Below are 21,356 nucleotides of genomic sequence, written 5' to 3' on the forward strand. Positions count from 1 at the left end.
TATTTCTGTGAAACCAAATACCACTTGCAAACCAGTGTGAGAAGAACTGATGAAAACTTGAAGGTTACGAGGAGATGCTAAGGTCTATTTCTGACTTGATCCCTCCATCTCTAACCACTCCGCATGCATAAGGGGGAAAAAATGCCAGGGAAAGGGAACTTCCCGCTGAAGGAAGACACTGCTCTTTGAGGCACTTGGAGAAGAGAAGGCCACATCCCTAAAGTTATTCCAGTGTAGGGTTCACCATACTAACTCCCCCCGGCTGAGCCCGTTCTCCCTGCAATACTTTTCCGACTCTCTGGCTCCGGAGTCTTGCGCGTCCTCGCCCACCACCAGACCTGCCCAGGCCACCCTACAAAGCTTGGCGGCCGCCATTTTACACACTACTATCGCGAGATATACTTAGCCTTCTCGAGCCTGACTCCTCTACTTTCTTGAGAGAGGCTCTTCTCGGCTGTTCTCGCCGTTAGCTGAGGAAAGTGTCGCGAGAGCTGGTTGCCTTGGCTCCCCGTAGCTATAGCAGCCGCGGCGGTTAAGGATGCGGCGGCAGGAGCTGTGAGTGCGACACCCTCAGGGGGGCGGGGTCGGAGGTAACGGGGTGCAGGGGTAACCCTGCTTGGGGGGGGGTAGGTCGGGAAGAATGGGCCCGCGTGTGACGTGCGGGGGAGAACCCGGGTCCGGTGGGTACAGGGACCTGACGCCGGTCTGCACTAGGGCACTCAGGGAGTGCTGGAGCTGCCGTGAGGTCCAGTGGGAGGGACCGGGGTGTAGTAGGGTTCAAGGGGCAGGGGCCGGAGCTTGGAGGGTGTGTGCGCGTTGGTAGGAAGAGGGTTTCGCGGACTCAGAACTGGATAAAGGGACCGGACTACAGCGAGGAATAAGTGAGAAGAAATGGGGGTACTGCGAAGAGGAGGGTATGTTGAATGGGAGCGCGGAGGTTGGGCCCCGTTTGCTTTGCACTTGGGGGGGTTGGGGGGGCCGGTGTCGGACCCTTCGCAGCCCCCGGGGGTCCGCCGCACGCTGGTCCAGGACTGCGCGCCGGGACCTGGGTCCTGAATGGCGTGGCGGGAATGGTGGCGTCCGGGACCTCCACCACCACCCGCCCCTTCCAAGGAGATTCCCCGCAGACTATGAGATGTGGAAGTAGGGTCCTGGTGAACTACTACTAGTTCGTAAGGTTCTTTCTGCGGAGAGACTGCGAGTGGGATAATGAGTGATTGCTGCTGTAAAGCGTGGGGTGGGGGCGGGAGAGAAATTCCCGAGGGGGGAAAAAAAAACACTAAGATGTTCTTCCTCTGGAGCGTATTGAGTTGGAAAAAGGGGTGTGTGTATGCTGAGATCACGTTTCTTCCCAGATTTATTCAAGTATAGCATTCCTTTACGGTGTACTTAAGAAATTATACATGCAGTACAAAAACCAGTTTAGCTGATACAGTGAAACAATGTGCACTACGACACTTAAGCCTTCCACGGATGTAATTTAAAAACTAAGAAAAGTGTTTTAATTGCAGCAGCAGCAGCAGCAGCAGGCTGCACACTAGGGATAGTTTTAGTTAACTTGAATATAAAACTTAGTGTTCCCAAAGTGTGCATATTCAGATTATTTGCCTTTTAAGAAATGGGTGAGTTTTTTTTTTTTTTTTTGAGACAGAACAAATTTTGAGTATCTGCTAATCTGGGAATAAAAGAAGTCTCCCAGGAGTTAAAATCAGAGAGAGGGCAAAATACTTAGTTTCTGAATCTCAGGATTGTTTTGTGGAGACAAGACCACTTTGGACCACTTTGCTCCTGAACTCTTATTTCTAGTGGAAACAATGGCTTCAATTCAGGCGTAAAAATAATTTACCTATTTCAGTTTACAGATACAAACTTTCTGATAATTTTTCTCACTATCTTTTGTAGGTATAAATTTGCAGGGGTTAACCTCTCTTTTAATTATGTAACTGGATTTTTCCATGTTGAGGTTCACAAATTCATTAATTAGAATAATGTCTTTTAAATCCTTCTGGCACTAGCCTTGATATAGTTAGTCTTTAAATCTATTTATTTGATATGTGTTAGACTAAATTTTTTAATTTGTAATATTAAGAGCTAAACTCCAAAGTAGAAGTACTTTTCTGAGGCAAGATACAGCTTTATGTGGCTGGGTCCAAAAGATTTCTGCACGAATCCATTAAGGAGCTTTACTGAGTTCCTATTATGTATAGTGCACTGTGTTAGACATTGTGTGTGGGGGGGTGGAGATTAATTCATTCATTTGTCCATTCAACAAACATTTATTTGAGACCTATTTTGTGTGATTGCTAAGTCTTCAGGATTCAAATACAAGTAAGCCTTGCTCTCTGCCTTGCAATGTTTAGAACCTAGGAAGGGAGAGTGACAGGGAAACAAATAATTACAATGTAATAAGCATGATGTATGAAACCAAGCTTATGAAACAAGGTTCTGGCCCTCAGGAGTTTACCTGGTTGACAAGACCAAAAAGGAAGAAATGATTTTAAAAATCACAAACCATTAACCAAATTCTAAACTGTGTTGCATCGGTAGATCATATGTTTCTCAAAAGAGATAAACATTACAATGAAAGCTTGAGAAAATTCACAGATCATTTCATAATTTGTCTTTTTTTTTGTAAAGATTTTATTTATTTATTCATGAGAGACAGAGAGAGAGGCAGAGACACAGGCAAAGGGAGAAGCAGATTCCATGCAGGGAGCCCAATGTGGGACTCGATCCCTGGACTCCAGGATCACGCCCTGAGCCAAAGGTAGATGCTCAACCTCTGAGTCATCCAGGTGTCCCTTTTTTTTTTTTTGTACTCTTTTTTTTTTTAAATTTTATTTAATTTTATTTATTTTTTGATAGTCACAGAGAGAGAGAGAGAGGCAGAGACGCAGGCAGAGGGAGAAGCAGGCTCCATGCACCGGGAGCCCGATGTGGGATTTGATCCCGGGTCTCCAGGATCGCGTCCTGGGCCAAAGGCAGGCGCCAAACCGCTGCGCCACCCAGGGATCCCCTTTTTTGTACTCTTTTAAAATAAATATGACTATATGTTAAGTCAATAATAGGCATAATAACTAACATTTGTTGAGTGATTATTAATGTGCCAGGCACATTATCTCATTTTTATCTTTATAACACTCTGCTTTTCAACAACTGGTACTAGTACTTCGGTTTTATTTATTTTTATTTATTTATATATTTTTTAAGATTTTGCTTATTTATTCATAGAGACACACACACACACAGAGAGGCAGAGACACAGGCAGAGGGAGAAGCAGGCCCCCTACAGGAAGCCTGATGTGGGACTCTCCAGGATCACACCCCAGGCTGCAAATGGTGCTAAACCGCTGCGCCACCGGGGCTGCCCAGTACTTCAGTTTTAAAGACAAGAAAATGGAAGCTTAAATTAAGGAAGTTGGTAAAGATCACAGAGCTAGTAAATGGCAGATTAGGGATTGGAGTTGGAAATATATGTGATTGGAAAACCTAAGCAAGATTCTTTTCTTTTGCAGGGAGGGTACTTTGGGATTTGGGGACCAGAGATTGAAGGTAGAATTGGCCAGAAGACCAGAATTCAATCTCTGCATCTTTGTTCATAGATTTTTCTCCCTCAAATATTTACACTACATGTGGGGCCTAATTTGAATATTAGTATGATGCTAAATAGGAGGTTTGTATTGTTGTACAGAGAATTGAGTAAATTGCTGTATTTGTGTTGTATATGATTGTATAGGGAGCTATGCTTGGAAAAATAGTTGTAACAAGTAATTGTTAACATTTGGAGTCTTCTAGAAAGTGATCATTTTATTTTATTTTAAAGTTTTTTTTAAATTTTTATTTATTTATGATAGTCACAGAGAGAGAGAGAGAGGCAGAGACACAGGCAGAGGGAGAAGCAGGCTCCATGCACCGGGAGCCCGACGTGGGATTCGATCCCGGGTCTCCAGGATCGCGCCCTGGGCCAAAGGCAGGCGCTAAACCCATGCGCCACCCAGGGATCCCGAAAGTGATCATTTTAATAATGGAAACAGTTATCTATATTCATATGCAATATAGGGCAAATTTTTTTTTTTTAGGGCAAATGTTATTAAAACAGACTTTATAAGAGATTTAGTCAGACTTTTTTTTATATTACTCAGGGTTTTGGTTTTTTTGTATTGAGAAAAATGTATATACATATCACATGTATTTTTACATTTGCATTCAGACTTTTTAAACTCTGTATTCCAAAGTCCAAAATCTGATTTTCTGGTTGAAATTAAAATTTTATATTTTACTACATGGTTTCTTTAGAAATCTAAGTGAGAATGAAATATACCATCATTGTTGATACTTAAGTCTAGATTTAATGCTTAGAGGTGGGTGAGTCCAATACATTTTCTTTTATATTAAGGAAACTAAAGCCTAGAGGAACTTTTTTTTTTTTTGAAGATTTTATTTATTTATTCATGACACACACACACACACACACACACACACACACACACACACACACCCCCCTGGGCTGAAGGCCGCGCTAAACCCCTGAGCCACCCGGCTGCCCCCTAGAGGAACTTTAAATCACTTGCTAAAGTCACAAAGCTTCAATGTCCCAGGTGTTCTGATTTGCAACTCTTTCTTTTAATGTACCACATTGCCAAATTATATTTAATAATTTCTATGCATAGAGTTATGGATGCTCTCAGCCAATTTCAGGAAACCAGTGTTTTCAGGAGGCTATTGATAGATGAGATTACAAACTACTTGTTTCCCTTATACTGTATTTATACTTCCTACTTATAGTTAGGATAAATGCATTCAGATACTTTTATTCAGAGTCTTTTCACATTTGGTTTGCTAAATTACTGTTTCATTTTTTTTGTGTGTGTCTAGATACATTACTGGCCCATTTTAACAAATGTTGATATGCCTTAAAAAAAAGTGGAGGCGGGCAGCCCCGGTGGCTCTGAGGTTTGGCGCTGCCTTTAGCCCAGTAAAGGCCGGGCTAAAGGCCGGATTCCAGAGACCTGGGATCCAGTCCCGCATAGGGCTCCCTGCATGGAGCCTGCTTCTCCCTCTGCCTGTGTCTCTGCCTCTCTCTCTCTATGTCTCTCATGAATAAATAAATAGAATCTTTAAAAAAAAAAGTGGAGGCATACAACTATGTTGTAACACATAATATTCTTTTTTTTTTTTTTTTAAAGATTTATTTATTTTAGAGTGAGTGCATGGGGATAGGTGCACGAATGAGTAGGGGGAGGAGCAGAGAGAGAATCCCTGCTGAGCACCAAGCCCGGCCTGGGACTTGATTCCAGGACTCTGAAATCATGACCTGAGCCAAAAATCAAAATGTTGAATTGATTGAGCCACCTGGGCACCCATGTAATATATGATATTCTTAAGACATAACAGATTTAAAGATGAGTCAGGTGAAGTTTTTTTCATTGAGTTGATTTTTTTGCAGCAGTCCATCTATAGACTGGAGTAGCATGTGGGTGTGAATGAGATTCTATGTTTTCTAGCATCTTTTAACTAAGTGGGCTGGGTGCCCATGTTTTCCATGTGACTTATTTTTGAGGCATTGATACATTTTTCTAAGAAAAGTTTGGAGTGGGGCGCCTGGGTGGCTCAGCGGTTGAGCGTCTGCTTTTGGCTCAGGGCGTGACCCCAGGTCCGGGGATCGAGTCCCACATCGGGCTCCCTGCGAAGAGCCAGCTTCTCTCTCTGCCTGTGTCTCTGCCTCTCTCTCTCTAATGAATAAATAAATAAGTCTTAAAAAAAAAAAAAAAAGGTTTGGAGCAAGAGAGTGTGATGAGGGGAAGAGCATGGAACTTCTATCCCAGAAGGGCTGAAAACTGAAAAGAGTAGTTGATATGTGTAAAGTGGATAATGGTCTAAAAATATTCATTAACTCTCAGTCTCCACAGGAGAACCTGAAGACCTTTTTTTCTACTTTGATACACACACCCTTTGGAAAGGTTATGTTCATTTACACTCCTCCAGGGATGAGTGGAAAAAATATAAATTTCCTAGCACTTATATCAGCAATGATAAATAGATGTTGAACGAAGTAAAAACAGTTTATATGATAGGTGAAAAGTGAGATCTCATTTTAAATTTCTATTTCTTTGATTGCCTGTGAAGATGAACATTTTTCTATATTTTTCTTTCTTGACATCGTTTTTTTTTAAGATTTTATTTATTCATGAGAGACAGAGAGAGAGAAAGAGAGAGGCAGAGACACAGGCAGAGGGAGATGCAGGCTCCATGCAGGGAGCCCCACGTGGGACTTGATTCTGGGTCTGCAAGACCACACCCTGGGCCGAAGACGGCCCTAAACAGTTGAGCCACCCGGGCTGCCCCCACATCACTGTTTATTTCTTCTTTATAACACTTAAAATTTTTAAAAAAAGATTTTATTTATTTATTCATGAGAGACACACAGAGAGAGAGAGAGGCAGAGACAGGCAGAGAGAGAAGCAGGTTCCACACAGGGAGCCCAGCGCTGGACTTAATCCTGGGGATCGAGTATCAGGCCCTGGGCTGAAGGCGCGCTAAACCGCCGAGCCACCCAGGCTGCCCAAGATTTTGTTTTTAAGTAATTTCTACATCCATCTACCTGGGTGGCTCAGAGGTTGTGTCTGCCTTCAGCCCGGGTCATGATCCTGGGGCTCTGGGATCGAGTCTCACATCCGGCTCCCTGTAGGGAGCATGCTTCTCCCTCTGCCTATGTCTCTGTCTCTCTCTCTTTTATTTATTTATTTATTTATTTATTTATTTATTTATTTATTTATTTATTTATTTTAAATTTTTTTAAAATTTTTTTTCTTTTTTTTTTTTGTCTCTTTCTGTCTCTCATGAATTAAAAAAAAAAAAAAAGTAATCTCTACACCCAATGTTGGGCTTGAACTTAAAATTAAGATCAAAAGCCACATGCTCTATCCACTAAGCCAGCCAGGTGCCCCAAAACACTAAAAACAATTTTTTTAAAGATTTAAAAAAAAAAATCTTTAAGTAATCTCTATACCCAGCATGGGGCTGGAACCTACATTCCTGAGATCAAGAGTTGCGTGTTCTACCAACTGAGCTGTAGAGGCCTCAGTTTTTAAAGTTTTTAAATTGTTTGCTTCTCCCTGACTGCCTGTGTCTCTGTCTCTCTCTCTCTGTGTGCTTTTCATGAATAAGTAAATAAAATCTTAAAAAAAAATAAAGTTTTTAAATCGTATACTTAAAGAGAAAAAATAATACATTAAAAAATTTTATGTAGGGGATCCCTGGGTGGCGCAGCGGTTTAGCGCCTGCCTTTGGCCCAGGGCGTGATCCTGGAGACCCTGGATCGAATCCCACGTCGGGCTCCCGGTGCATGGAGCCTGCTTCTCCCTCTGCCTGTGTCTCTGCCTCTCTCTCTCTCTCTCTCTCTCTCTCTCTGTGTGACTACCATAAATAAAAAAAAATAAAAAAAATAAAAAAAATAAAAAATTTTATGTAGAGGCTAAGAAACAGACTTCCAGAATATTGTGTGTAGTAGGTTTTCTTCCAGTGATTTTTCTATGCCATTTATAATTTATGTATTTCCTTATAGCTTTTTATGAATGATAATTTTTTTCTGCAGCTCTTTTTTTTTAAACTTAGCTATGTGCCTCTGAGATCTCATCCTATCAATATACACTTTTTAATATTTGATTATATTTCTTTTTTTTAAGCTTTTATTTATTTATTCATGAGAGACCCATAGAGAGAGAGGCAGAGACAAAGGCAGAGGGAGAAGCAGGCTCCATGCAGGGAGCCCAAAGTGGGACTCGATCCTGGGTCTCCAGGATCATGCCCTGGGCTGCAGGCGGCGCTAAACCACTGAGCCACCCGGGCTGCCCAATATCTGATTATATTTCATTTTAAATTCCTGTAATTCTCATTGATGAACATTTGGTTGTCCAAGATTTTTGCACTTACCAACTAAAATAAACATCTCTTATTCTGTCTCTTGTGTAAATGTTCTAGAGTACCTATAGAGTAGTGCCTAGAATTGTTGCTTGAAAGGTATGCATATTTTCAAAGATATTGCCAATCTACCATTGAAATAGTCTGTATATTATTATGCATTACACCAGCAGTTTGTGAAAGCACCAACCAAATCGTTACCTACGTGCCAATGCTTGGTATTATCAGTCTTGTATATTTTTACCAATATGATGGGCAGAAAATTTTTGTTTGAATTTGCGTTTTCAGACTACTGTGAGTTTGAACATCTTTTAATTTCTTCATTGGCTATTTATATTTCTCTGAAATTGCTTATTCTATTCTTTGCCTTTTTGAAATTTTTTCTTTTACCTGTTGATTAACAAGAACGCTATGTATGTGGATACAAATCTGCACATATATATATATATATATTTTTTTTTTTTTTAAATATTTTATTTATTCATGAGAGAGAGAGAGAGGCAGAGACACAGGCAGAGGGAGAAGCAGGCTCCATGCAGGGAGCCTGACGTGGGACTTGATCCTGGGCCTCCAGGATCACGCCCTGAGCCAAAGGCAGGCACCAAACCGCTGAGCCACTCAGGGATCCCTGCACATATATATATATACATATTTTCTCCAATGTGTTACATTATCTATAGTGTCTATTGATATACTAAATTTTTTTTAAAAGCTTTATTTGAGAGAGAGAGAGAGAGAGAGAGAGAGAGAGAGAGAATGCACAAGTAGGAGGCAGGGACAGAGAGAGGAAAAAGCAGACTCCCTATTGAGCAAAGAGCTCATTCCCAGGACCCCAGGATCATGACCTTAGTTGAAGGCAGACGCTTAACCAACTGAGCCACCCTGCTCCCCTGATGTACTAAAATTTTTATATTCATATGGTCCTATCTTTTTTTAGAAGATTTTTAAAAAAGTAATCTTTGTGCCCATTGTGGGGCTTGACCCACAATCCTGAGATCAAGAGTTGCATGCTCCAACGACTGAGCCAACCAGGCACCCCAGTACCACCCAGTTTTATTTATTGCTGATTTATAGTGTGTTTGAAGGTCAGTTCTGCTCTCAGTCTTAGAATATATGTAAGAAAAGACTTTTCTTTCAGAATTAGCCTTTTAGGCTAACAAAAATTCTGTTGGGATTATAATTGGGATTAATTGAAACATATAGATTGTTTACTTTATGGGAGGATTTGTATCTTTACAACGTTGAGACTTCTCATTTAGAAACAGGATATTCTCTTTATTCAAGTTAAAAAAAATCCTTCAGAAAAGTTTATAGTTCTCTTCATATTGATCTTGCACGTGTGTAGGTTTTAGGTATTTTATAGTTATTTAAGGTTGTATGGCAATTGGGATCTTTTATGATATTTAAAAAAATGGGTTATTGCTGACATGTAATAAAGCTATTGATTCTATGTTGATCTTGAATTGGATTACCTTACTAAATGCTTTTATTAAATATAATGATTTTTCATTTGATTCTTTTGGATTTTCAAGATAGTCATATATTCCAGCTGATGTCTTTGCCAATTTTCATTTTGGTGTACACCTTTTTTTCTTATTTTGACCTGTTTTAAAGCTCTTTATCAGAAAAGTATTAGTCCTTTATCATATAGCTTGCAATGTTATTTTTGTTTTGTTTTGTTTTTTTAATTTGCTGTTTTTGTGGGAAACCTCTTGACCACCAGTAGGTAAAACTCTAGAATGGGCTGTTGGAATGCTTTAAAGTGGTCTTTACACTAGGAAAATTCTTTTTTTTTTTTTTTAAGATTTTATTTATTTATTCATGATAGTCACACAGAGAGAGAGAGAGAGGCTGAGACACAGGCAGGGCGAGAAGCAGGCTCCATGCAGGGAGCCCGACGTGGGACTCGATCCTGGGTCTCCAGGATCGCGCCCTGGGCCAAAGGCAGGCGCCAAACCACTGCGCCACCCAGGGATCCCTACACTAGGAAAATTCTAAGAGGGTTAGAATTCTTTAAACCAATTCCGGTGAATAAAACTATGAATTAAACAATGAGGAAAAAAGTCCACTTCTGGGTACAAATGGTGTTTGATTGTAAAATTCACAAACTCTTAATCTCATGTATCGTGATGTGTCATCTGAGTTAATGGAGTTGAATTTAAAGTTGGGGAGAGGGATCCCTGGGTGGCGCAGCGGTTTGGCGCCTGCCTTTGGCCCAGGGCGCGATCCTGGAGACCCGGGATCAAATCCCACATCGGGCTCCCGGTGCATGGAGCCTGCTTCTCCCTCTGCCTGTGTCTCTGCGCCTCTCTCTCTCTCTCTCTCTCTCTCTCTCTCTGTGACTATCATAAATAAATAAAAAATAAAAATAAAAATTAAAAAAAAAAAGTTGGGGAGAAGATAGGTGAATAAAATGATCAGGTTGAAAATCCATAATAGACTATGTAAGTATGTAAATAATATCTATATCTGATATTTATTTATTTATTTTTTTAAAAAAGATTTTATTTATTCATGACAGAGAGAGAGAGAGACAGGCAGAGGGAGAAGCAGGCTCTGTGCAGGGAGCCTGACGTGGGACTCGATCCCGGTCTCCAGGATCATACCCTGGGCTGAAGGTGGCACTAAACCGCTGGGTCACCAGGGCTGCCCTATATCTGATATTTAATCATACAATTAGAAGAAACTTTTTTTTGATTATTGTTATGCTTGGGGAAAAAGTAATTCTTTAGGAGCAATATCTCTTCATAGCTCTATTCTAAGGAGAAACCTTGACATGAATATTCTTGAGATTAACACTGAGAGAGAATTTGGCATAGTAGAAAGAATATGGGCTCCCATATGCTTGGCTCCCATTCCAGTTGTCAATTATTAGCATTATTAGATCTTTAGCTCATCAAGGCATATTCTTCTCTGTAGAATAAGTAAAAATAGTAGTTATTAATTTTCAGACTGTAGTATACCATATCAAATAACATCATCTACTGCTCAAAATTGATATTGCCTGGGATGCTTGGCTGGCTTAGTTGGTAAAGCATGTGATTCTTGATCTTGGGGTCATGAATTCAAGCCCCACATTGGGCACAGAGCTCACATTACAAAAAAATTCATTTTGTTATACAGCTCCATTACATGGTGCAAATATTTGATGAAAGAGAAAGCATGCCATAACTTACAGGTCTGAATTCATGTTTACTGCTGAACTGTCAGTTGTATGGATCCATTCAGATTAGGGGTTAGGAGAACCTAGAACCTAGGGTTAGGACCACTTAGAAACATGGTAGAAACATAGAATCCATGTTTTAAGAAGATCCCCAGGTGATTCATTTACACCTTAAAGTCTGAGAAGCAGTGATCTAATGGATAATATCTAAAAGATAGTGCTAACTTGAAGCTCAAAGGAGTCCAATTTAGTAGTTTTGACAAAGCAGAGTTGAGATGATAGAAACTATAGAAAATTAGGCAGGTAGTCACTTTGTGGTTCCAAATGATTCATTTATTCACTGTAGAACCCTCTCGACAAGCTGGGGCATATAAGGAACATCTTCTAGGAGAGAGGGTTGGCAAGATCCTGGTTGGGTATCTGGTCACTAGCTAAGGGCTTTGGCATCCAGAGGAACAGCTTGAGTTTCTGCAGGAATTAGCTTTGCTGTTCAATATGGGGGTCACTAGCCACATGTGACTATTAAAATTAAATAAGGGTAAAAATTTATTTCCCCAGTCATACTAGCCATATAGTCACATGTAGCTACTATATTGGATAGTGCAGATATGGAACATGTCCATCAGTGTACAAAGTGTCATTGGACCACACTGAGAATACCAAGATGTCTGCCTTAAAGGTTGTGTCAGATTGGCCAAGTATAGAAGGTAGGGAAAAAATCCACGACTGCTGGTCACACATGTGACCCCACCCCATTCCAGACCCTTTCCATTGCTGATAGCTGCTAATAAATTCCTTGTCCTGTTTAGGTTTGGATGTGCTTACAAGTGAAAGACATCAACTAAAAGGTACAGGAAGGCAGAGGCTGACAAGAATAACATTCTGGGAGCTGTAAGTGTTAAGGGATTTTCCAGACCTAAAAAAATTGCTGAGCATTGGGATGAGTAGGAATGATATGGGTATGGGATTGGGTAAATAATAGGAAGTGCTAAAAGGAACATTTAGCTGCTAGAAAAACAAGAAGAAATACTGAAAATGGAGTCAAATATTCAGGTTAATGTCGAACCAGTCACCAGCCTGATCACATCTTCACTAAAATTTTAAGTTTGGTCTATTGATGTGAAAAATATAGACACTTTTTTATGTTTAATGAGAATTAATGGGAAAGTAGAATTCACTTTGAGGTTCACTTTTCAGTCTTTTTCTCCCAGGGAGTACATCTATAGAAATGGCTATCCAAATTTTTTGTTTTGGGGACAGTGCCAGATAGTAAATTTGTGAACTCTCTTTCTCTCACTCTTGTTTATATCAGAAACATACATAAATATGTGATTGTAGTATAAACAGAAAAATTTTACTTATTTATTCATGAGAGACAAAGAGAGAGAGAGGCAGAGACACAGACAGAGGGAGAAGCAGGCTGTCTGCAGGAGCCTAATCCCGGACCCCGGGATCATGCCCTGAGTCAAAGGCAGACACTCAACTGCTGAGCCACCCAGGTGTCCCCAGAAATGTTCTTAATCTTCTGTTGCTCTTTCAGAGTTTTTTTTATTTCTTTCAGTTTGGTTGTATAATTGTTCTCTATAGACAAGTAGCTTTTGAGGAGAAAAGCCAATAGCCTTGTTTGTTGGTTTGCAATGAATGAATTTTTCTGAAATCCATGTTTCAGTATTTAAGCACTTTTTTTAAAAGTAGGCTCCATGCCCAGTGTGGGCTTGAACCCATGAACCTGAGATCAATAGTCAGATGCTCTACTGACTGAGCCAGCCAGGTGCCCTTTAAACACTTTCTCTTAGCAGTACCTTCCTGTACCATGTTGAAAGCAAGAAACATGTTAAACAGAGCATATTTTTCTTTTTTCTTTTTTTAAGATCTTATTCACCCATGCATGAGAGACAGAGAGAGAGAGAGGCACAGAGACACAGGCAGAGGGAGAAGCAGGCTCCACGCAGGGAGCCCAACATGGGACTCGATCCCGGGTCCCCAGGATTCCACCCTGGGCCGAAGGCAGCGCTAAACCGCCCAGCCACTGGGGCTGCCCCCCCCCCCCTTTTTAAAGATTTTATTTATTCATGAGAGACACACAAAGAGAGGCAGAGATATAGAGCCTCATGTGGGACTTGATCCCAGGACCCCAGGATCACGACCTGAGCCGAAGGCAGATTCTCAATCACTGAGCCACCTCGGTACCCCAGGTTCAATGTAATTAAAAGTATTGTTAAAAGTAGTTGAGGGAGGCAGAAGAGATGGCTATGTGCAAAGGATTCAATCTCTGTTTCTGGTTTGAAGATGGAGGAAAGAGGGACGCCTTAGTAGCTCAACTGATGGCTCAGTCAAGTAAGTGTCTGCCTTCTGCTCAGGTCATGATCCCAGAGTCCTGGGATTGAGCCTCCCATTGGGCTCCCTGTTTGGCAGGGAGCCTGCTTCTTCTTCCTCTTCCTGCTGTTCCCTCTGCTTGTGCTCTCTCTGTCAAATAAATAAATTTAAAAATCTTTTTAAAAAGGTGGAGGAAAGAGAACCATGAGCAAAGAAAGGCATGCAAGCATCCTGTAGAAGCTAGAAAAGGCAAGGGAAAGGATTCTCCCCTAGTACCTCCAGAAGGGATTGCCCAGTGAAAGCATATTGGATTTCTAACCTCTAGAAGTCTAAGATAAAAAGTTTGTGTTGCTTTTACCACAGTAATAGAAAACGAATACATCAGTACTCATTGTTTACATATGGCTTTATAGATAATATTCATAGCTAAGCCACATAGTAATACATTTCCTTTCTTACATAAATATTATTTTTCCTAGTGTTAGTAATTGCTTTAAGTTTTTTTAGAAGTAATTTACCTAAAGTTATTTGTTACTGTTTTCCTGGGTGAAGATACAGAGCTATTGTCAAGTTCAAATGTCAGCTCAGTTTCTGTGTGATCATAGGGAAGTTACATATACCCACATTTTTTTTTTAGATTTTATTTTATTTTTTTTAATTTTTATTTATTTGTGATAGTCACACAGAGAGAGAGAGAGAGAGAGAGAGAGAGGCAGAGACATAGGCAGAGGGAGAAGCAGGCTCCATGCACTGGGAGCCCGATGTGGGATTCGATCCCGGGTCTCCAGGATCGTGCCCTGGGCCAAAGGCAGGCGCTAAACTGCTGCGCCACCCAGGGATCCCTTTAGATTTTATTTTAATTTTAATTTTATTTTATTTTATTTTATTTGTTTATTTTTATTTTATTTATTTTATTTTATTTTATTTTTTATTTTATTTTTTTTTATTTTAAGTAATCTCTACACCGAACATGGGGCTGGAACTCATGGCCCCAAGATCGAGGATCACACGCCCTACTTATTGAGCCAGCCAAGTATCCTTACCCACATATTTTTTTTTTCACATTTTTAAAGAAAAGATTTTATTTATTTACTCATGAGAGACACGGAGAGGGAGAGAGGCAGAGACACAGGCAGAAGGGGAAGCAGGCTCCACACAGGGAGCCCGATGTGGGACTCGATCCCGGGTTTCCAGGATCACACCCTGGGGCCAAGGCAGGAGCGCTCAACCGCTGAGCCACCCAGGCATCCCCATACCACTGATCTAATTCAGATTTCTGTAGTTTTACTTTGTTATTCATTGTGTATATGTGTGTTTTTGTGTGAGTTCTGTGTAATTTTTTTTTTTTTGCATGTGTAGGTTCCTGTATCCATCACTGTAGTCAACATACTGAATAGTTTTATTTGTTTATTTATCTATCTATTTATTTAATTAATTTATTTTTTACTGAATAGTTTTAAAACCACAAGGACCCTAGTGTTGCTCTGTAGGCAACCTCATCCCCATTCCTGACAACCACTAATCTGTCTTCCCTTTCAAAAATTCTCTCACTTCAAAAATGTTATGTAAATGAGATCGTACAATATGTAACCTTTTGGGGTTGCCTTTTTTTCTCTCAGCATAACTTCCTGGAGATTCACTCAAGTTGTTGCATGTAATAATAGTTTGTTCCTTTTTATTTCTGAATACTATTCAATGATATGATTATATGTATCATTGTTTAAACATTTGCCTGTTGAAGAACATCTAGGTGGGACACCTGGGTGGCTCAGTAGTTAAGCGTCTGCCTTTGGCTCAGGATGTGATCCCAGAGTTCGGGATCGATTCCCACGTCGGGCTCCCTGCATGGAGCCTGCTTCTCCCTCTGCCTATATCTCTGCATCTCTGTATCTCTCATGAATAAATAAAATCTTAAAAAAAAAAAAAAGAAGGACATTTGGGCTATTCTAGTTTTGGGCTATTACAAATAAAGCTGCTATGGAAACAATAACAACAAAAACAAACCTACTACAAACATTTGTGTGTAAGTTTTATTTTTATTTATTTTTTTAAAAAGATTATATCTTGTGCCCATTTTCTAATTGGCTTATTTGATATTTTACTGTTGAGTTTTGAGAGATCTTTATATAGCCTTGGTACCAGTCCTTTGTTGAATATTTTCTTCTAGTCTGTAGCTTGTTTCTTTTTTTCATCCTTTCACCTGGGCTTTTTTAGAACAAAAGTTTCCCCTTCTTGATGGCAAGTCCCTTGCCATCTCTCAAAGATAACCACTTATGAGTTTGATATTTCTCTGACCAGTTTATACTCCTTAGCCTGTTGGTGTACTACAAGTTTATCACAGCAGAAGTAAAAATACTGCAGAAGTCCTGTGGAAGGCGAAGGTATATTAGCCTTAGGTCTAAAAATCTAATATTTCTTAGATTTTTTTTTTTTAAAGTTGAAAGCCCAGTTCAGCTCCCTATCAGAGATGGTTGTACATAAAAGTGCACAGAGATATTTGTTGAATGACTACTTGGTACCCAGCTACTTCTTTTTTTTTTTTTTTTTTTTAAGATTTTATTTATTCATGAGGGGGGGGGCAGAGACACAGGCAGAGGGAGAAGCAGGCTCCATGCAGGGAGCCCGATGTGGGACTCGATTCCGGGTCCCCAGGTTCATGCCAGGGACTGAAGGCAGAGTGCTAACCTGCTGAGCCATCCAGGCTGCCCTGGGTACTTCTGATTGAAGATTTTAGTGCCAGTATATTATTTTGAAATGATGTCTACATATCTTTTGGTTTAGGATTATGTCCTTTATCAATAAATAGACAGCTGTGTCAGAGTAAATGTTTTCTTAGAAGTAGTAAAACTGAGTGGCAGCTGGCTGGCTCAGTAGTTGAGTGTCTGCCTTTGGCTCACGTTGTGATCCTGGGGTCCTGGGATCGAGTCCAGTATGAGGCTCCCCGTAGGGAGCCTGCTTCTCTCTCTGCCTGTATCTCTGCCTCACTCTCTGTGAATCTCATGAATAAATAAATAAAATCTTAAAAAATAAAAAAAGTAGTAAAACTGAGTAGCAAACTTGAGTTTTCACGATTTAGTTCTAACTGCATATAGTACATTTAGCTGCCTTGGTTAATTGAGCCTTGTGAACAGGACAAACAGTAAGAGATATAGAAGCATTATAAATCCTGGTATAGGAAAATGAGTTGTAAATTCTGGAAAATAGGGTGATTCTGGTAAGGTCTGACTCTGGGTAAGGATCTGTTGAAACAAACAGCTCAACGTTCACAGGGTAGTACTGAAGGACCTGATCTCCATTGTAGCTGAAAATTCAGTTCTCTGGTGAGACCATTTTAGAGCAGCAGCAGTAGCTGCTGTTGCCACTGCTGCCTGAACTTTGTGGCTGTGTGAAGTGGCTAGAGCAGGAAATGATTCCATGGCACCAGGCGTGTATAGGGAAGGACTTGTTCTGGCTCTGGCCAAGTGGTTGCACAGGTTGAGGGTGTCACTTTAAACATACAAAGACCTGTTTGCTGGAGGAGGAGCAGCTTTCTGAGGATCAGGTGCGTATCTGAAGGGATGAGCTCATCCTTCTACCCAGACCTGATCTAGACGCTGAGTGAATGTTTTCCTAATTGCAAGTCCTGCAGCTGGGAGAAGCAGGAAATGATTGAAGCTTCAGGCAGTTTGTGAGTAGCAAAAAAATAGAAGCAATTTTGGAACTCTTTTGAAGCATGTAGCTATGAATATCAGGTTGAAGGTGACACACGTGGACAATCAGTCTTTAAGTTGAGGACTGCAGTAAAGTGGTGGGTTGAGGAAAGCTTTGGTAGTTCTAACTTTAATGATTCTTTTGGAGGTGACTTAATAATTTGTTTTTTATACTGTCTTGTTTGTTTGCTGCTTTGGGAAATAAGAATTTTGGGGGATTCTTTTTAATTTTCAGGGATGGGAATTTTTTTCTTTATGGCTTTTTTGAGCTTCGGTTGATGGGACTTATCCTACTTTATTTATTTATTTATTTATTTATTTATTTATTTATTTATTTATTTATTTATTTATTTTTATCTATTTATCTATCTATCTATTTATTTATTATCCTACTTTTGAAGTCCACTGTGCTGGCTTTCAGAGCCCTATGCATGATTCTATTCTATTTTTTTTTGTTGTTGTTGTTGGTTTGTTTTAATTTACCTAAACTATTTACTTTAAGGCTCTTTAAAAGGAAATTGGTTTAGAGGCATCTGGGGGCTTAGTTGGTTGAGCCTTGACTCTTAGCTTCTGCTTGGGTCATGGTCTTGGGGTCAAGGGATTGAGCCTGGCGTGTGTGTGTGTGTGTGTGTGTGTGTGTGTGTGTGTGTGTTTTGGGGAAGGAGGGGGGTGTCCTGCTCAGGAGGGAGTCTGCTTGAGAGTCTCTCTCCCTGTCTTTCTACCCCATCCTCTGTTCCTCTCCTTCAGTGCCGTGCACATGCATGCTTTCTGTCTCTCTAAATAAATAAATATAAAAAAATGAAATTGTTTAAAAAATATCCATTATTTATTTTTTATTAAACTTCTTATTATTTTGAGATAACTCTAGATTCATGTAGAGTTAGGAGAGATCTGTTATACTCTTTACCCAGTTTTCCTGAATCGTAATACCTGGCAAAACTATAGTACAATATAACCAGGATTTTTTTTTAAAGATTTTATGTATTTATTCATGAGACACAGAGAGAGAGAGGCAGAGGGAGAAGCAGATTCCATGCAGGGAGCCCGATGTGGGACTTGATCCCCGGTCTCCAGGATCAGGCCCTGGGCTGAAGGTGGCACTAAACCACTGAGTCACCCGGGCTGCCCCACAACCAGGATATCAGTAAAGGTACAAAATATTTTCATCACCACCGTATCCATCATGTTGTCCTTTATGGCTATACTCACTTCTTTGCACACCCCTTATTTAACCCCTGTCAACCACTAATCATAAAATCAGTTTTTAAGCAAGAAATTTTAAAAAACATTTTATTTATTTGAGAGAGAGATTGAGAAAGAGCTTGTGCACAAGTAGGAGGAGGGGCAGAAGGAGAGGGAGAAGCAGGCTCCCCACTGAGCAGGGGGCTGGACTTGGGGCTCAATCTCAGAATCCTGGGATCTTGAGCTGAGCAGTGGGCTTAATCCACTTAGCCACTCAGGCACCCCTTAAGCAAGGAATTTTATGTGCAATCTTAAGTAGTTCTGTGTTAGAAATCAACATAGTCTTAATGAAAAGAGCCCTGGACTGGGATAGAAGATTTTGGCTTATGGTAGCTCTTTGACCTTGGGCAAATAATTTTAATTTCCCCGTGGTTCAGTTTCCTTAAGCATAAACCGGCACAATGGTATAGTACTTTCTATCTAACCTATTTATAGGATTTTGAGAAATTGTAAAGTTTTTTTTTAAGAAAATATGTTCTATATAGATTATTATTAGCAGCAAGGATGATAGTTTTCAAATTAGAAAATATAAAGCGATTTGTAACCAGAAACTAGCCCAGGATGTTAAGAGTGAATATTTAAAGATGAATTTAAATCTTAAGCCTCAATTGAATTTCACAGTGCTGAATTAACTAATGATCTCAGAGCCAATGGTTAGTCTTTGAGAAATCATTAAAACCAAAGAGAGACAAATGTTCTGATATCTAAAAAGAGGAAAGTAGTTGGAAAACTGAAATGGATGTTAAATTCTAGAAAAATTATAAATGATTAAACAGATGAAATGGGGTAGTAAACAAAAGCAGTTGATGGGTGATTTTTCAAAAATTACTTCTATTTCTATTTTTTAATTCTGTTACTTCTATTTAGAAGTATGAGGTATTAGGTCTGGATTGTTCTAGTTATAATCCCACAGTTTCATAGTTTTTCATGATGCATTTGTGAATGTTATGTAGTAAAATATGGTTTGGCTAATTGATTAGGTGAATGTATAGACAATTGAATAACTGTACCCATTTAGATTCTTGGCTTCACCAGGAAAGTCTCTGATGGATTATTTTTGGACCTTAGATAGAATGACAATTGAAAAAAAAACATATTAATTATGTAAGTATTGCAAAACTTTAGGAGTAGTTAATATGACAAATGATGAATAAAGCCTAAAAAATTATAGCCACAGGGTGAAATTATAGGCCCAAACTGAAATTAAATTTAACAGAGATAATCCATATGTTTAAATTCAGAACCTCAAATGTATAAGAACAGGATAAGAAAAATCTGGTTGTAGTGGTAGTTAGTGTGAAAAATATCTGGAAGTTTTGGTTAATCACAAATGTAGCATGAATTTGCTATGAAACATGCTGCTAAAAACACCTTCAGCTATATTGCCAGAAGTTTACCCAGGTCACAAAAGTATTGATCCCAATATATTTTTGTACGAGTTGGAAGCACATTTTGCGTGTTTGTTTAAATGGACACTAAGTTGAGAGTATTCCAAGGAAGGCAGATAAGACTATAAATGAACTAAAAACCATTTATATAGGAAAGTGTTGGGAATTGGGGAAGATAGTGTTGATAAGTTTTAAAACTGTAAATGAAACATTCATAATCCCAACATCCACAATTAACCGCTCTTAGCTGTTCTTTTAGAAATAAAAAAATTTAGATAATGCTAAAGCCCTTCCTTATGCTCCTTCTCCCTACAAGGAACTCTATCTTATTCTTACCAAGGTAATATATGTGCATAGTTTCAAAAATTCAAATAGTAGTATATGCTTAGAAGGAAAAATAGCAGTTATCCCATCCCTAGAGGAAACCATATTCATATATCTTAAATATTTTTTTTCAAAGATTTTTATTTATTCATGAGAGACACACACAGAGAGAGGCTGAGAAACAGGCAGAGGGAGAAGCAACTCACCCAGGGAGCCCAATGTGGGACTTGATCCCAGGCCCCAGGATCATGCCCTGAGCCAAAGGCAGACGCCCACCCGCTGAGCCACCCAGGCATCCTGGTATTTCTAATGGAATAGTTACAACACTTGCTTTTAAAAATTACTAAGCCTGTATACAGTGTCATAGAAGATGAGCCTTTGGTTCTTTTAAATGCATAAATGTCTTTTCCCTTATATTCTCAATATGGCTATGTAATTTAGGGGGTTAAGTCATTATTTTTTATTTTACACAGATTACTGAACCTGAGCCATATAATGTACAGTGATTTTAAATATTTTCTTATACAACTTTTGATTTTCCTTAGGCATAATTAATTGCCTTGCTTTTCATATTTGTTCAGTTTTTAAAGTTCAGATTACTAAATCACTCCCAGATTCTCAGCCAGGACCATACAACTCTGCCCTATTTATTCAAATCCAATAGATTATCAATTTTTTTTTAATCCTTAGATATCTACTTTGTATATTCCTCTATATTCTGCTCTAGCCTGGGTTCGTTGTTAGATAGGCCTGGTTGCTCTGCAGCTCTCACCTGGGATTTCCTTTCACTGTCATTCCTGGGAATTCTGTTTTCTGAATTACATGTCATTTTCTTTCTTGGTTTACCCCCTCATTTTGGTGAAGTACATGCTCCAGCAGCTCTCTGGGAGTTAACATTTATAGGAATTAAATTTTTTGAAATATTGCATATATGAAAATGTTTTTATTCTACCCTCCATATTAAGTAATACTCCCTTTGGGAATAGAATTTTCTGTTGGACATCATTTTTTTCATTATTTTAAAGGTATTGCCATTTTCCTCTTGTATTACCTATGAAAAGTCTAATATGATTCTTTTTATTTTTACAAAAACAAATGGTATTTTATTAAGAAATAAAATATGTAATTTCTACTAAAATAGGCTGGGCGTTTGCAGTGCATACACTTACTTCAGAATTCTATAGAAAATGTAGTGTTTTGGGTTGCCTGGGTGGCTCAGCGGTTGAGGTCTGCCTTCTGCTCAGAGTGTGATCACATCAGTCCCAGGATGGAGTCTCAGATCAGCCTCCTTGCATGGAGCCTGCCTCTCTCTGT

At 39.4% G+C, this 21,356-nt stretch overlaps 1 protein-coding gene across 5 annotated transcripts in view; it reads left to right on the forward strand.

Moving 5' to 3' along the window:
• Positions 1 to 572: 572 nt before the first annotated feature.
• USP54 (ubiquitin specific peptidase 54) overlaps positions 573 to 21,356 on the forward strand; it is a 123,907-nt gene continuing 103,123 nt past the window's right edge. The window contains exon 1 of one of the 5 annotated variants that reach the window (XM_055325067.1): positions 573 to 590. The gene's annotated coding sequence lies outside the window, so the exon portion shown is untranslated. Of the gene's footprint in view, positions 591 to 800; positions 915 to 16,923; positions 16,941 to 16,990; positions 17,067 to 17,167; positions 17,187 to 21,356 lie in introns of those variants that run through there. The other 4 variants (XM_055325065.1, XM_055325068.1, XM_055325063.1 and 1 more) reach the window with 4 other exon arrangements.

Source organism: Nyctereutes procyonoides, unplaced genomic scaffold, assembly GCF_905146905.1.
Source record: "Nyctereutes procyonoides isolate TBG_1078 unplaced genomic scaffold, NYPRO_anot_genome, whole genome shotgun sequence".
NCBI classification, from domain to species: Eukaryota; Metazoa; Chordata; class Mammalia; order Carnivora; family Canidae; genus Nyctereutes; species Nyctereutes procyonoides.